The following is a 17194-nucleotide window of genomic DNA, read 5'->3' as shown; positions in this document are numbered from 1 at the left end:
AGCTCTGTAAATTTACACAGACATTACATTTCGTTCTATTCATTTTAGACATATAATGCTAAGCTGATTTTTTTTTATAGCACACTGATCGATATCTCTGTAAAATAATCTTTTTTTTAACTAGCGGGGCAGTGAAATCTTTGCTTTGTGCTAAAGTCAACAGTGACAGAGTTTGAGCTCAAATAAATGCCGTGATGTCTGGAGCCCTTTGCAGAAGGCAGAAGGCGAGCTTCTACAATGGGCTCCTGTGTGGCTTGCCAACAACAAGCACCGGCTATTTTGCACAGGTATGACGCTTTTTCCTTTTTCTATAATGTTCTATATTTTTAAAGATTTGTTAAGCAAGGAGGCAGAAGGGTGGTCGTTCCCGGACATGCATGAGGAGGGGGGGGGGGGGGGGGGGGAGTGGTGGTGCTGGGGGAGGGTGGTGGTGGTGGTGGTGGAGGTCGGATGATATCCTAAATTCAGAAGACGTATTGGATTTCACGACAGGGTGGTGCAAATCTGATGGATCTGCAGGTTGTGCGATAGAGGCTGCTGCAAGTTTCTGTGTCTTTGAGTATAGCGAGATGGAGAGGGATCCTGCTGCACTGCAAAAAAAAACAACCTGTCACTAGCAGGTGATTTACTCTCATTTAACATGTTACTTAAAAAGTCAAACGAGGATAAGATAATTGAATGAGTGCTATGTGCTGGCGATCCCTTAAAATAAGATTATGTGTCAGGATAACTACAGAAAAATATGACTTGATTATAAAAACAATCTAAATTGATTTGACACCGGAAACGTGATTTATGGCTTATTTTTTTTTAATTGGTATTTTTTGCAGTGTGCGGCTGACTGATATTGTTGCTGCACTGATCTCATGGAAAGCACGCTATGCTGCAGCACTGACCCTTCTCCTGCCTTTATTGTATTTATATTATTATTATTATATTGTTATTTTCAAGGTATTTTTTATCAATACATTTTAAATAAAGCCTGAATAAAACAGCTCGTGATTTATGATGGCAAGCCTTTATTAAATTAAGGTTTAACGTTTTTCTTTGTACAAAATCGAAACTTATTACAGCATATTATAGCTATTCAAATGAGCTTTAATAGCGATGCATTGATAATACTTTAAATGTGAATCGTAATTTAACACTGATTTTTCAAATGAAATACATTCCATAATAATAGCCTATTAATACTGCAAATGTAATAATTAATAACTAGCCTTATTATAATAATGATAATAATAATAATAATAATGAAATAAGGCTTCCATATAATTTCTGCAATTCTTTTGATGCAATATAAATGTCCAAGAAGCCGTATTTGGATAACTTGCTTCTTCACATTTTAGGTAGATGGAGAGCCCTTCAAAATGTCCATTAACCAACATTAAACAATTGTATCCGGACACGGCTCTCTCCGCTCCTTTGAAGGCGGGATAACCCCAGTCAAGCCCTCTCTGGCGCGCACTGAGATGGGAATGGCCTTTTGGAGCTTTGCCGGTTCAAAGGTAACCAACCTCAATCTGTACTGGCGGACAAAAGTGCGCCGAGGCCACATCGCTGCACCTTCCACATCTCCTAACTTTGTACAGGCTTTCCATCAGGGAGGATAGCGTGGCACCATCATCCTAGCGTGGCACCATATACATCTGTTGTTATAGCAACTGAATAAAGGATGGTGCAGCCTGTTGATCCTCCTAACCTGATTTCTCTGCATTTCTTCGGGTGGTATTTGCATATATCTTGATTAAGGCCTGAAAATCAGACCTTCGTTCCCACAAGGACACAAAGCGATCAGACGCGTCTTTGCACCAGAATGGCTGCTGGGATCTGACAGGAAAAATGTGCAGATGTTTAAAAATAATTATTTTAAAGTTGTTAAAATAGGTCAAAGATAAATTATATAGCCGATCATCATTATAATTTATTGTTTACAATTTCAATGTGTTGCAGACTTATACTTTAACAATAGATTATTAACTTTCGTTCCTGTCATGTCTTTAAATAGCATCTAATTGTAGCAGACTTCCGAAGTGAGATATGTAGGCCATACCCTACAGCGATGCATTTTAATGCCAGACGAGTTTGGGCATCTATTTTCATTGAATGACTCAGTCCCTTATAAGCCATATAAGCATCCACCCATGGGCGTCAGCTGAATATAGCAGGGTAAGGGCCTATTGCAAACAGAAGTTTTACGCACGGAAAAGGGCGGCATTTTATGTGTATACAAAAGTGAGAAATATGATAAAATGCATTCAGGGGAGTGTTATAGAGCAGTCAGATAGGAGATCATTCCTTTAGGATACAACTCTTAATCATAATTCATATCTCGGATTTTATTTCTGGGTATTAATGAGGAGTGATTTCCTGCAGTCAGATGGTGTTGTAGCTGCAGCAGGGCGCATGCCACACCTATAGGCTCTGCGCTGCAGCTCGCGGACTGGAACACCCAAGTAGATCTGTCTCCATGGTGACGGCGGGACACCGGTCCAACAAGCTGTAATTCTGTCTCAGCCTTTTGGAGGGGAGGGACCGTCCACACTAGTCCGATTTAACTCCTCTTTCAGCAGAAATACTCCTAATCCCATATCTTAGCAAGGCAAACTGCCGTCCCTCAGTATATTAAAGGGACCACAAAGTCAAAACTCAAAGCCACCCATGGTTTCTCAGCAGGGGCCCGTCCCGGGGTAACGCTCCCGGCAGCCCCTGCGTCCGTACAGCGTCCCAGTGTGACTCCAATGTTCTGCGCACTTATCTGTCGCTGATAAATACACATTTTCATTGTAAGGGTATTATAATTTGTTTTGTTGAGAAAAATGTGTGGTTAAACAAAAATATTTGACAATTGATATTTTATTATTGTGAAATGTATACGGACGATAAGATAACAATTTAAGCCATGGATGACTTATTTGAGTTAGTTGATTCAAACCGAATAATTATTATTTTGGCCTCCATTGCAACTGTAATATTGTTGTTTTATTTTCCTTCTATTATTGACTGTTATTGTATATTATTGATAATTGGTTTACTGGGAATTTAGGATTAAAACTAGAGAAAAATGCACATTTGAAGGCAGCCTATACTAGGCCTATATATATATAAAGATGAACATTAAATGTTAGATTGTAACTTGAGATAACAAAAACAGCACATTTCATTCTAAAGTCTGTTGTCCTTTTATAGGCCTTCACTGGAGAGATGAATACTTATTGCTATGAGTTTTTTTTTTTTAAAGATACAAATATTTAATTAGATGTATGCATTCATGTTAATGTGTTTTGTATTTATTGAGGAAATATTAGTAAAACTGCAGAACAAACACATTTTACATTGAACATAATAACAAATAATGTATTTAGCAATGGAATTCAGACTGATGTATTTTCCCCCACATATTTCAACTAAGTTATTGGGCTTCGAACAGGCCTTAAATAAACAGCATGGGCTTAGATTTTTGTTTAACCCTTTTCTACATTTATAAGAAAATAGTTTAACATGTCAAAACAACATATTCCAGAATAAATTAAACTGGAATCCTGAAATGAACTGATGTTTGACTTCAATGGCCTTTACATGCAATAAAACAAAGAGGTGATGGATTAGTTTACTTTTAATTCATGTTGAAATTATTAGCATTTGCATTAGGCATAAATATAAGACTTACTATTGCCAAATAGCTAAATGTTGGTTAAGTGTATTGCAAACACAAAGTGTAGACAGAACTACATTTGATTTTAGTGAGAGGTTTGTTCTTTCATTTTTCATTGTATAATCAGGGATGTACAGATGTGTACAGAAGCTAAGCTCTTTACTTTGTTTTTGTTGCTACAAAAATGTGACAGTTTTTGCCTTTTTTCTAACATAATTGAATTTTTAATGGTTACTGTTCACTTTATTGAATCTAACACTTTAGTCTTAAAATGTAGACCGATGTGTCTGTTATTTTCTAAATCTGGACATATGGAGGTCAGTCTGGGGTTATGTTATGATGGAAAGAAAAGGTGTGTGTCTGTGTTTAAGAGAGATGGCAGGATGGACAGGGTGAGAATGCGGCCGCTGGCTGTGATGTGTCCGCACTCTTCCGACACCACTATGTGACATTCCAGTGTAGGACTCCTTCATGTCCTGAGAGAGAGAGAGAGAGAGAGAGAGAGAGAGAGAGAGAGAGAGAGAGAGAGAGAGAGAGAGAGAGAGAGAGAGATAGGAGGAGAGAGAGCGAGAGGAGAGGAGAGAGAGAGAGAGAGAGAGAGAGAGAGAGAGAGAGAAGGAGAGAGGTCTGCCAACAATGCCCATTGAGTACATTGAGGCAGCAGCTGGTGGGACGTTCACTGACCTAAAGGCGATCCATTCACGCCAGGACGGGGTGCCTCTCACTACCATGCTGCTTTTATATGCCTGGAAGTGGATGGATGGTCAGTGTTTATCCTGGTAAAGTATTGCAACCCATCAGTCATCATGCTAATGGAGAACAAGTCAAACCATTCCTTACAAAACCAATCAAAGTTTCCAATGCGCAATCAAGGGCGAAGGAGATATAAAATGTCTGATGGAGGACATTTCCACGTAATGTCAATGTGATGGAGATAAAATGGAGATGACAGGCAAGGGCCTTTGTTTCTCGGGAGTGCTGAAGTGAGGCTCAGCCGCACACTGGAGGAGGGGATTAGCTTCTCAAGGAGAAAGCGTACAGAAACACCCCTCCATGCAAGATAATAGATGTGGGATCAACCAGGCAGAAATATACTATATTGGACGAAGATTAAAGATGCTCAAAATATGAAGTATTGCTCGGGTTGACTGCTGGAAACGTTTGTGTGCACGCACTCATGCTCCTCTTTGGTAATTCCACAGGCATTTCCCAGTGGGTGTCAAGCCTGTCTTTGAGATCAAACCTTGTTGGAAAAGCAACCATAAAGCGATATGTCAGTCAGCTGTGGTAAAGGGATGCCTGCGTGGCCGTGATTGATCTGCCAGGGTTTTCTTTATTCCCCTCGAGACTCCATACCTCCAGGTTTCAAATTCAGCGCTTGCCAGTGTTGATGAATATCTGGGGTTTCTGCTTTGGAAGAGTACCACATTATATCCCCTCTTCTGACCCATTTCCACCCAGTGTGGCACATTCAGCAGCGTATGGCCATAATGTGGAAGCCAACATGCTGCAATATCTCCTTACTTCCCCCTCAGCTCCAGTTCCAGGAAGTGAAAGCAGCGTTCTGCCAGCCAATCACAGCGAAGGACACCCAACTCATTAAAAGTTAATGAAACCTATAAACGTGGTGCGCCAGCGATTCATTTAAACCCCCAATCCAATCTCCTCTCCCAGCAAAGGCAAACAAGCCCGTGTGCCCCCGGTGCCGTCCTCGGAATAACAAACTACGGAATATTTTGTCCTGCATATGTTCTCCTATGCAGACATGTGCACTGTGATAGGCTATCTTATATTGGGACATGTCCAATTTAGAGAATGCCAAGATGGTGTTCTGCAGGGGTGAATTCTGTAATCTGCGTCCGAGTTGAATTTAATGCCTTTGCTTTACACCACTCAGCTTGTCCGGAACGCTGGGGATAGATATGCCATTTCAACATTCATGAGAATCACTGACATTCAAATAATGTTCTCATTATAATACCGTATGAGTGGGAGACAAATCTGTGTGAAAAACCAGTATTTACTTCCTCGCGGTCACGCGAGTGTCAAGAACTATTCCTAATCCAAGCAGAGGGAGTAGGCCACATCTCCTTCCCTTCAGACAAGCTCCCTCCTCTCAGGACGCTCTCACCTAATAGCATTTCAGCTCTCAATGCGATAACAACCCATCAACAGCAATAAAGCGCCACCTTACAAGTGTCCAAATCTAAAGTGAGGAACAATATCCCCCCTTGTCTTTAAGACCTCCATTTCACCGTGGCCCCATAGTGCTTCCCTTGGGGGTTTCAAATGAAATTCCCCCCATGTATAGCGCCACTGTCAGCCCACTAATGAATTCTCATACCCTGACTTGAATCAAATTAATCCCCAATTTAATCCCATATAAATGGCTGTGTTATTTATAATGGAAAGGCGGATGCTCGGTTGAAGGATGAAGGAAAGCTGGGAGGTGCCTACCGGGCCGTTGAGCAGATTATGATGAAGGATGAGGCCTGTATGTTTTCCCCTCTGCAGAGTAGTCCCCTGATACACACTATTTAACCCTCGACTGCTTGACGCTGACAGAAACATCGCAGCGTTTGTCACTTAATATCCTCTCAGATTAAGGAGTCAACTGGCAGATTTATTGGTCCGAGCTGGGATACCCTTATCTTGAAGTGCTCGTCAGATAATATTGGGGAAAGGGTTATCTCCTATATATCATTCAGGATAAAGGGCCTTGGGAACAGTTAACTGTGGCGGCTTGTTACACCCTTTGAGGTCATACTTGTCACGTACAGTTTATATCCATCCATCCATCTTATCCGTGGTCGGGTCGCGGGGGTAGCAGTTCCAGCAGTTTATATACAGTTGCAAGAAAAAGTATGTGAACCCTTTGGAATTACCTGGATTTCTGCATAAGTTGGTCATAAAATGTGTTCTGATCTTCATCTAAGTCACAACAATATACAAACACAGTCTGCTTAAACTAATACCACACAAACAATTATATGTTTTCATGTTTTTATTGAACACACCATGCACAGTGCAGGGTGGAAAAAGTATGTGAACCCCTAGGCTAAAGACTTCTTCAAGAGCTAATTGGAGTCAGGAGTCAGCCAACCTGGAGTCCAATCAATGAGACGAGATTGGAGGTGTTGGTTAAAGCTGCCCTGCCCTATAAAAAATACACACCAGTTTTGAATTTGCTATTCTTAAGAAGCATTGCCAGATGTGAACCATGCCTCGCACAAAAGAGCTCTCAGAAGACCTACGATTAAGAATTGTTGACTTGCATAAAGCTGGAAAGGGTTACAAAAGTATCTCTAAAAGCCTTGATGTTCATCAGTAAGACACATTGTCTATAAATGGAGAAAGTTCAGCACTGTTGCTACTCTCCCTAGGAGTGGCCATCCTGTAAAGATGACTGCAAGAGCACAGCGCAGAATGCTCAATGAGGTGAAGAAGAATCCTAGAGTGTCAGCTAGAGACTTAAAGAAATCTCTGGCACATGCTAACATCTCTGTTGACGAATCTACGATACGTAAAACACTGAACAAGAATGGAGTTCATGGGAGGACACCACGGAGGAAGCCACTGCTGTCCAGAAAAAACATTGCTGCACGTTTGAAGTTTGCAAAAGAGCACCTGGATGTTCCACAGCACTACTGGCAAAATATTCTGTGGACAGATGAAACCAAAGTTGAGTTGTTTGGAAGGAACACACAACGCTATGTGTGGAGAATCCAAAGGGTTCACATACTTTTTCTTGCAACTGTATATAAGCAAATGTCACATGGATGTTACTTTCATATGCAAACTTTTCGTGTGAAAAGTAGTCGAAACAGAGGACCACCGCCTTGAGTTGTTGTAGCAGGCGTTGGGTGAATGAAAGGTATTTTGTCATAGGGCTTATTTATACAAATAGCATGCGGCATGATGAAATATCGCTAATGCTTTTTAGATGCAAATACAATGGCGCGGTACGCTTTCAGATGTATCTGTGAGAAGGAAAAGCAAAGTCCAGATGGTGGCTCCGGGTTCAGTTATTGGTGTGTGAAGAGTGGAACTGTCGGAACGCGCGCCCCTGTGTTGTTTTTGGCCCGTTCATGTAGGAGCCAACAGAGAATGAAAACCCAACATGCAGTTAAGGCAAGATATTGACGTTTAGAAAAACTGCAGCAATTTTCTCACAAAAAAACCCCCAAAACAAATATCAGCATAGGATAAATGGGATATTTGGGATTGATGCGCTGGATCGGAAAGTGTTTAATAAGCAAACAAAAATGCAACTGTATCAACTGGGTTATGTTCTCTATTGAGTAAATTAACTTCAAGAAAATGGACTGTGAAATTTGTCTAAAAACATTTCTTTAGGCGGAAGTCTATGGAGTTAGGTTGGATTTATAGTTTGCAGGCATATATAGAAGTTTTGCATTTCCCAATGGGAGATACTGAGTATAGTAATAAAGTAAGCAGTAGCATGGGATTGATATGAGGAGGACAGACGGTTCTGAAATCAGTTTGGCAGTTCAGCGGACAGTTTGGAGCCTTTAAAGCTCCGTCCACCAAATGTCTGAACAGCTATGGTTTATTGAGGCATCTGTACGCTTACTCTCTTTATTGCCAAGCTTGGCTCGTGCACCCACCGTCATGGAGAGAGAAAAAAAACACGCACACAAAAGTTTGCTGTTTGCCTTCATTCCACCAAATCCTTGACAGCCGTGCTGTAGCCCATCACTATTCACACCATTGTGCTGTCACAACAACTAAACAGATCATTTGTGTTGCAGAAACTCATCCTGTATGTATCAAATACCAAATGTTTGGCGACCAAGAGAGGCGATGGTGGGGTTGGGGGTGGGGGCTGCATAATTTGCTCGGAAACATTTTACCGAACATTTGGTGATAAAAACGCCGGCGTCGGCCCCGAGGCTTAAAGCAATTAATTCAGGATCCTGACATAAACTCTCCAATCCTTTGACAGCTTGGAGCTGAAATAAAAATGCTAGTTCTCCTGGGAACGGCAGGAGATAGCTGGCTCTTTTCTGGACTGTTTGCTCACTGGCCCTGAGAGCAATCTTCCCCAGTCAGAATGAAATGCAAGGACACAAACAATGTACCGGCGAGAGAATGGGAGATGGGGAATGAACAGTTTGGACTATTTGCTCAGCAGAAGGGCAGCCACAATGGCCGGCCCATGGCTTTCCCATGCATCAAGCCTCTTAGTCTTAGGCCTCCCTTTGTTGCCTGGTTTCTTCTTCCCCGGCCAGATAAGAGCCCAGCTGCCCTATACTTTTAAGTCCCATTGTACGCCATACTGTATGGTCATTTATCTGTGCACATTCTGCCTGCCATTACGTTGTTGCTTAATTGAACGGGTTATCGCATGTGTATCTCTGTTCACCTTAGCATGTGTACTCATTTAGGGGTTTAATCGCTCTCACTTTGCCATAAAAGGCAGGGTGACGGCTGGGGTGGGGGGATAACGCCTGACCCCGCTACTCTTCTTAGAGGAGGCAGCACAAGTCAAGCACAGCGCGCGATAAGGATGCCCAAATGGCTTTTCGAACAAGACTGAATAATCATTTTAGAGTAGTTTGGAGAAAAAAGTTAGATTTGGGATGCAAGAAATGTTGAAGTGGCGAGCCCCATTTTCAGAATCTGACAGAGATGTACTTTTCCAGCCAAAGGCAGAAAAGCCTCCGAGGGCTCTTGAGGGAGAAATGGGATGTGGTCATTATATGACCTAATGGCAACTCAAGCCAGAAGAGAGGGCAAACAGAGCGAGTGTAGAGAGAAGGCTGAGAGAAGGATCCATATTGTGCTCTTTTGTTTTGGTTTGTTGGTTTGTGTTTGCATTTACATTGACCAATTCTCCGCCGAATGTGTATTCACACTCAATACATGTTATGTTGTCTGCATGGCAGGAAATGGAAGCAAGCGTGCCTCCCTGCTGAAGTCTGCCGGGAATATAATAACAATAGTACATTTATCTGAAACCAACAAACAAACAAACAAAAAAGGAAGAGTAGTGGGATGTCAACAGAGGATCAATACACATCAGATGAAGGAGCATATTCATGCATGTGAGCCCCCCCCCACACACACACACACACACACACACACACACACACACACACACACACACACACACACACACACACACACACACACACACACACACACACACACACACACACACACACACACACACACACACACACCCATCCCCCTCTGTAAAGGTTGTGGTGTCAGGGACCCCCTGGGTGGTCAGACTGAGGATAATTTCTACACAATATGATGTTGTGAAGGAGCAGCCTTTGAGAAAAGACATTCACTGGCTGTGTCACATTTATATAACCGCTTAGAAATACATATATATTTAGCGATTTTCTTTAAAGTTGCAAAGTCTTTGAAGAGAGTAACATCCTGGGTTATGTGTGCTCTTTCAAAACTACACACAGATACACTGCAATGGTGAAAACACAACCCATGATAATTCCACAATGGTTTATTCTAATGGATAAGCCCTTAATCTATCAGATCAGATTTCAAAGTGCCAGTAGCTGTGCCAAGACAGGTCCCAGGAAGGAGAACCCTTTTGTTTGGGGCAGAAAATCTTACATTTAAGACCAGACTTTAAGGGCCCGAATCACACACACACACACACACACACACACACACACACACACACACACACACACACACACACACACACACACACACACACAACACACACACACACACACACACACACACACACACACACACACACACACACACACACACACACACACACACACACACACACACACACACACACACACACACACACACGCACACACACACACACACACACACACGCACACACGCACACACGCACACACACACACAAAGAAAAGTATGACCCGCAATACCTCAAAGCGCAACATCATTAAGGAACAGTAAGTGCTTGTTTTCACATCCACCTTTTTTGGTGCACCACCAGCGTTTTGCCAGCATGTCAGACCGCAGGTACGGCAAGATAAATCTTTTTTTTGCCTGTGAGAGCCCAGCTCCTTGTGGGGTGGTGCTCTCAGCTTCACGCTCCACCAACGCTGAAATAAAGCCCTGTGCGAGGCATTTCAACAGTGCTTAAGGTTGTCGGTGGCCGTGTAATTTATGAGTTGAGAGGACTTCGTTTTTAAGTTCACTGTGACCTACAATCTTCTAGCATTCATGGGTGGAGAAAAGAGCTGTGTGAGTCATACTGTAGGAAACTTACAACACCCCTCCAATTACCTTAAACAAAGGCAGTCTGAGTGATACCTGTAGCGCGGCTCAGTTGCTAAATGTGACCTAAAGTGATTGGACGTACCGGCACTTTTTCAGGTTAGGGGTTTGGTCACCTGTAGGTCAGTATGGAGCTGGTTGTAGCTGTTTTATTCATGGACCACAGCTCTCAGTGGGTGGTCATAAAGACAGACTGACAGACAGACTTGTGCTTGCTGGCATTAGGAAAGAAAAGCCTCTACGGAAAATGACAGTGATTGGGTTTTTGGCTTTTTTTGCTGTTTGACATTTTTAATTAAAAGAGATAGACTCAATATTTCCTTTTTGCATATATATTTGTGTATTGGTTGGGCTACTTCAGACAAATGTACTGTGAGATTTACATATATTTTTCAAAATTAGGAATGATTAAATAACACTTTTTTTCTTTTTGTCTGCCTAAAAAAGATTTAAATAGTTTAAAATATCCATTTTGGGTTAAAATACGAGAGGCTTAATTGTTTATCTAAAAAAACACAATCAAAATAATAAATGAGTATTAAATATGGGAAATTCTATTTACAGAGTGCAAACTGTGTTTAACATCAATTTAGAAATGTGATTTATAGTTGCACAGTTTTACATATCTGGTGTTTGCCCTTTTTACGACGAGTGGATATATGACTTGATAATTGTGTTTTATTGCTAAGCCATCACATAAAATGGAAATTAAACCACACATTATCAGGCTCGTTTTACTAGTGGTTCCACATGTTGTTCCACATCATGACATTTACAACCAGAGTAATTATACTATGTTTGCATTTTAACCACAAAAACTAAAATATCTGAATTACAAAAAGGGTAGATGGTTATTAAAAGGAAAATAATTAAGAAAGACTTGAGACTGACATATTTTATTGCATTTTTAAATTAGTGTCTTATTTGATTGATTTAATTTGTCCATAACTTAAAAAATGATATTTAATTGTCTAAGTAATTATACACTAACTACAATATGTTGCCGTAAAAAAAAAGAAGCATTTTGCTTGGTTCATATTAATGAACCAACTAATTATGAATTGTCATGCAATTCTGTCAATTTAAAGTAAGAGCAATACAAACCTCGTAAGCTGCATTAAAGTGAAAGAAAAACACGACTGGTTTTATAATATACAAAACAAAGATACAAACGAATAATTAATTTTCAAATGAATTTATAATAGAAAATATAAATGAAGCTAAATATGTAGATCCAAACATTGTATTATCATTATATATTTGAATGAATGTTTTAATAACTATTTGACAAACCATTAATCTGAAAAATAAAAGCAACAAGCTATTATATAATTTTTTTTAAAAACATTCAAATGTGCTCTTTAAAATGCATATTTCATGATTTAAAATAAAAATAATTTGTATGGCAGTGTGAAAGATATTTTTATTTTAGTGCCGTTGAGCTGAAAATGCTGCTGCAAAAACAAAGTGCATTTTCTTGCATAAATCAAATAAAAATGAATTGGAGAAGTAAATTGCAGCAGTGTTTTCAGCCTATTTATTTAAATGCCACGGTTCCTGCTTTTTTGACTACAAGTCCATGTTCCATATTGGTTTTTTTGAACGCTTTCAGGGCCCAGCTCAGCCAGACATGGCTGCACCATTCACTTTACCTCTCTGCCAATGTGTGAATGTCAACACCCTGTAAACACCTTTGACACACATGCTTGAAAGCGACGGACGAGTTAACTAAACATTCCTGGGTGTTCCCCATAAAGGTCTACCACTCATCCACCAGACTGCACTGACCCATCTCCCACGCTCCAAACTGCACTCATCCACACATGTTTCCCCTCTATATATCCACATATAAAAAATCTAAATTGAATTAAAAACATTAAAGGATATAAAATAGAATTTACAATAATTGCCCAGTCCATATAAGGCAGTTGTCTTCCCGTGTGTGTGTCTTAAACGCTACGGAACAATGCTCTACAAGGATTTGGGAATTTGGGAGTATAATTCCAGCCCCGTGCTTATCGCCACACCCAGACTATTTGAGTGTTTTGAGATGCGGGCTCCCTGAGGACGGATCGAAGGCGTCCTAGTAGAACTGCACATCAAATAAATAGAAGGATGGGATTTATATGGAGGCTGTGTCTATGTCAAACAGGGCTCTGCTGACTGAAGTGATCCCCACGGCCTGAGTGGAAGAAAGGAGGGAGAGGAAGCCTCAGAGGGAAGAGGGATAGCTGCTGAAGAGCACACACACACTCACTCAAACACTCACACAATGTCCCTCTCAGTCCTGGGTTGTGACCGGCCCATGGCATTGGCCAGGTATGTCAACTATGTTTGCCAAGCCATCCATCACCCATGCACCTTCCCTCCTGAAACAGGAACTTTTGTTTGAAGCATGCACTTGTTAAGCCCATCCTTTGACTGCGTTCAACCTAATTTATTTCCTAGCAGAGAAAGAGGATTTATTAGCACCTATGTTTTGTTCTTTATTTTCCCCTTATTGTGGGCTGCACAGTGCAAACGTGTTGGTTGAAGCATGGGCGTTGTTGTCACGAAGAGAGATTGCAAGCTACGGTTTGGGGACGCCAATGGCCCTTATCGTCGGTGACCAGGGTTAGCAAATAAACACACTGCAGTGAAGTCAAGCTGAATGTAAGGGGGGAAAAGATTTATGGCTGTGTGACGCTCACATATGACGAAGAGGGCATAACATGTTTTTATTTTCTGGTCAAATCTGAAAAATTGATTTCAATATGAGGAAATGCTAATCAATTTAGGGAGTTTGTTTTAGTCTGTGGGCATGTTATCTTATATAGATAATACTTTAAAGAAATGGGTTATTAAATAAAAGAACAAGGAAGTATAAAAAGATTGTGAGTTTTATTTGACATTGGCACGTTAAGAGGCAGAGAGGTTTCCATAGTTTTCAGGAAGTGCTTTATTGACGCTAACACAAACACATACCTGAGTCATTTGGCTATTGTTGGCCAGCTTGAGAACATATTGTCTAAGTGAGACTCTGACATGAGAACAGGACCACTAAAACGTCTCAAAGAAACTTATGTGTGGGCTGGTATGTTTGCTAAAGCACCTAAGTCGGAGCCTTACTTCGTTCCCTGAAACACAACCTTCATTTATCTTTTGACTCGTACTCTATCTAAAAGTGCTACGTTAATGATTGACTCCCGGCGCACCAAGCATCCTGCGTTGAGTGGCCACTTTGCCTCCTCTTGTGCTTCATTTTCAGCCGTAAATGTTTGTGATCTCACCTCCTCTCCAACTCCCATACAGTATTATTTGGCCTGGGGGGGGGGTTAGTGCGGGGTCATGACTAACTTTCAATAAAGAACCATTGGCATGCTGAGATAAACGGCAGATAAGAGTTTGTCTCCTAGCCTTTTAGTGCTTTATAAGAATGTGGCTGTGTAAACTTAATCTCCCCTCTAGATAAATTCGACCCTGCTTTGTGAAAGCAAGTTCATGCAATCTTTTTTTCTTCCTCCTGTTCTATAGCCGACTTTGACAGGCGTGAAATGAGTCCTGGACTTTTCATTGACAGTTCAAGATGGAGAGCAAACTGAGATTAGGGCATGTTAATTAATTGTGGGGTCGGTAAAGTGGCCTCCCATACTGGGGAATACTTATTGCCATCCTGCCAATCAGTGACTATAGTGATGTTTTTAATCGACATATAGTCGTAATTATTCCAACTTTGTTTGGAACTTCTGACTTCCAGTGTTATCAAGCAAACTTGTTGAGATATTAATGTTACGTAGCAACTAACCTCGACCAGTTAAAAGCTTATTATATTCTGAAACAACATACAATCAAATACAATGTTATGTAATATTGCCCTCTCTTTACAGATGGACATGGCCAACGCTGAAGGACACTTTTCCTATGCTGATTTCCGTCTACTTTCATCACCCTGCATCGAACGACCTGAAAGCACTTCCCCGTCGATGTACTTGGCTATATCTACGTCTGACCTGTCTGCCATATGTAATATCAAAGCCTCTGTCAGCGTGGAGCTGAATGGGAACAAAAGAGAGGCCTCCATTAATGATTAACTGTTCTAAAAGCCCCGGCTTTTGTATTCCCATGGTGCCCAGGCTATCTGGCCACCATGTGACATGCTCACAGCATTTTTCGAGCAGATTGGGGGAAAGCTAGTGAGCAAACACAGGTGCTTTGGAGCAGCGTTGCCGACGCTGTCAGGGACAACCACAAACAAGAGCAGCTATGCCTGGCTAAATGAATCCCCACCCCTCCCAACACTATCACCACCTCCACCCCCCACTGCCCGCTCTCTGTCGCTAGCTAACTTGTTTGATAGCACCCTATAGCTTTCTCCTTGCAAAGCTTTACTTCCAGAGAGCCCCCCCCCCCCTGCCAATACAAGTCCAACGTCCACCACAGCACAACTTCTCACACCCTCCACAGAAACAAACAAATAAAAGTGAGGACGGGCGACCACTTCTTTGAGGTGATGGCATTTGCTGTGGTCACGACTAGTGGGAGAGCAAACAAATGAATGGTGTTGGAGGTTTTCACTTTCCAAACCAAACTAAATGTCTTTTAGTTCAAGTGGGGCAATTCCACTGACCCTGGTGTCAGACGCTGTTTAAGGGTTGCACACTCTTGCACTTGAAATGCAGAGAGGAGGCCGTAAGAACATTAAACAGGGCTTGAGTATTGGTACACATGAGCCATGGTGAGTTGAAACACCTCAAAGTGACAAATACAACTTAAATATGGGTAATAAACACTTTATTTTTGCTTTCTAAATGTTGACAACAAAGTCAAAAGGAGGTGTTTGGAGCACTTAACCTTTTCATCAGGCTGACTGATTGTTCACAGTGGCTGGAGGGGGGGCTGTGTAGCTCAACTTTGATAAGACAATCAGATGATAGGATGTCGTTATCTTAACATGGCTTTCCGGCTGGGGGACAAATGAACAGTGTGTGATAACAGGAACAAAAGCTTGGCTCTTATTGGCTGACTTCTCCAAAGAAAGGAAAACAAATTATCAGGATGGAAAATTCACAATCGGAGCAGTTTATTTCATTTTCAATTTTCTACTCAACCCAGGTCACAGGAACAGTTTTTTTCTCCCCCTAAATCACTCAAATATTTATATTGTCTCCTGTTGGTTTCACACTCTGCAATTACCTGTGCCTATAAAGCCGGGATTATCGCTGGAAGATGATAAAAAACGTTTTAAAACAAACATCAACAGGAGAGGAAATGAAGTTGTAAAAGGGAGAGCGATAGATGCAGAAAAATGGAGACTGCTAAAGAGTGACTGGAAAATAAATACAGGCATAAACAGAGAGAAATGAAAGAAGAGGAAAAGGTGTGTGAGAGAAGAAGTGATGGAAAGATGGAGAAAGAAGACGGTCAGAAGTGGTTTCTTCAGAGCCCCGCTACTGATGGGTAAAAACGTCACTTCTGTCTGGGTTTTCTGACTTTTGGAGCCAGGGAGGGGTGTGTATACTCAAGGACTCACTCAGGGCTCTGTTTGCTCTATTGCCAAAAAATGATTGGAAAGAATATTGGTGCCCTGGCACGAAATGTTAGAACTTTCTTAGAAATATAAAAACTCTGTATAAATGGCATGAATAAAATATTTATTTTCAAACCAAAGGTGTCGTGTTTTATTTGAAATGTTGTCTTTAAAGAACTTTAAATGTGCAGTCCTTTAGTTAGTTCAAATGGACATTTTCTTACGTTTAATTAACTTTAGCATTCTTTCAGGGACTAACAGAGAGAGTTTAAATGGGCAGCTCATCCCACCCCCTGTTCTGGGATTTAGCCTCTGCTGGACGTGAGCCGAGTCTGATCAGAGGAGTTACAAATCCTCACTTTTTAGGGGTCTTACTGTAATGCACAGGCCTGTTGGCCACAGTAAAGTGTGGGGGCCCAAACATCTCGAGAGGGATTTGAGACAACATCTTTGTTGCCTCCTCATTGTGTGACGCCGAAAGTCGTCCAGCCCCATTGTCTGACCAAACTCCGCTCAGACCTCGGCTCAACCAAAGAAAAGTTTTTCCAGTAATGAGGTAAGACATGAAAGCTCATTGAACACAGCGACATGTTCAAAGGCCCTTTTGATCTGGCCAGGCACAATGGTAACATTTTGAAAAGAGCAAAGTGTGCTTTAAGCAGCAATGCACTGCATTAACCTTGTCTTTTGACAGGCCCACACCTAGAAAAAAAGTAATATTCAACTTCGATGGAAAGCGTAGCTCATGAGTAATGGCCTCCTCGAGTGGAGGGACCTTT

General features: G+C 41.4%; 1 long non-coding RNA gene across 1 annotated transcript; it reads left to right on the top strand.

Annotated features, from left to right (window-relative positions):
* Positions 1-92: 92 nt before the first annotated feature.
* LOC117550139 lies at positions 93-16555 on the top strand. The gene is made up of 2 exons (XR_004569573.1): positions 93-287; positions 14776-16555. It is a non-coding gene; the product is annotated as an uncharacterized LOC117550139 (long non-coding RNA).
* The last annotated feature ends 639 nt before the right edge of the window (positions 16556-17194 follow it).

Source organism: Gymnodraco acuticeps, unplaced genomic scaffold (assembly GCF_902827175.1).
Source record: "Gymnodraco acuticeps unplaced genomic scaffold, fGymAcu1.1, whole genome shotgun sequence".
Lineage (NCBI taxonomy): Eukaryota > Metazoa > Chordata > Actinopteri > Perciformes > Bathydraconidae > Gymnodraco > Gymnodraco acuticeps.
Note: the sequence above shows the minus strand (reverse complement) of the source record. Positions and strands in the feature narration are given on the sequence as shown.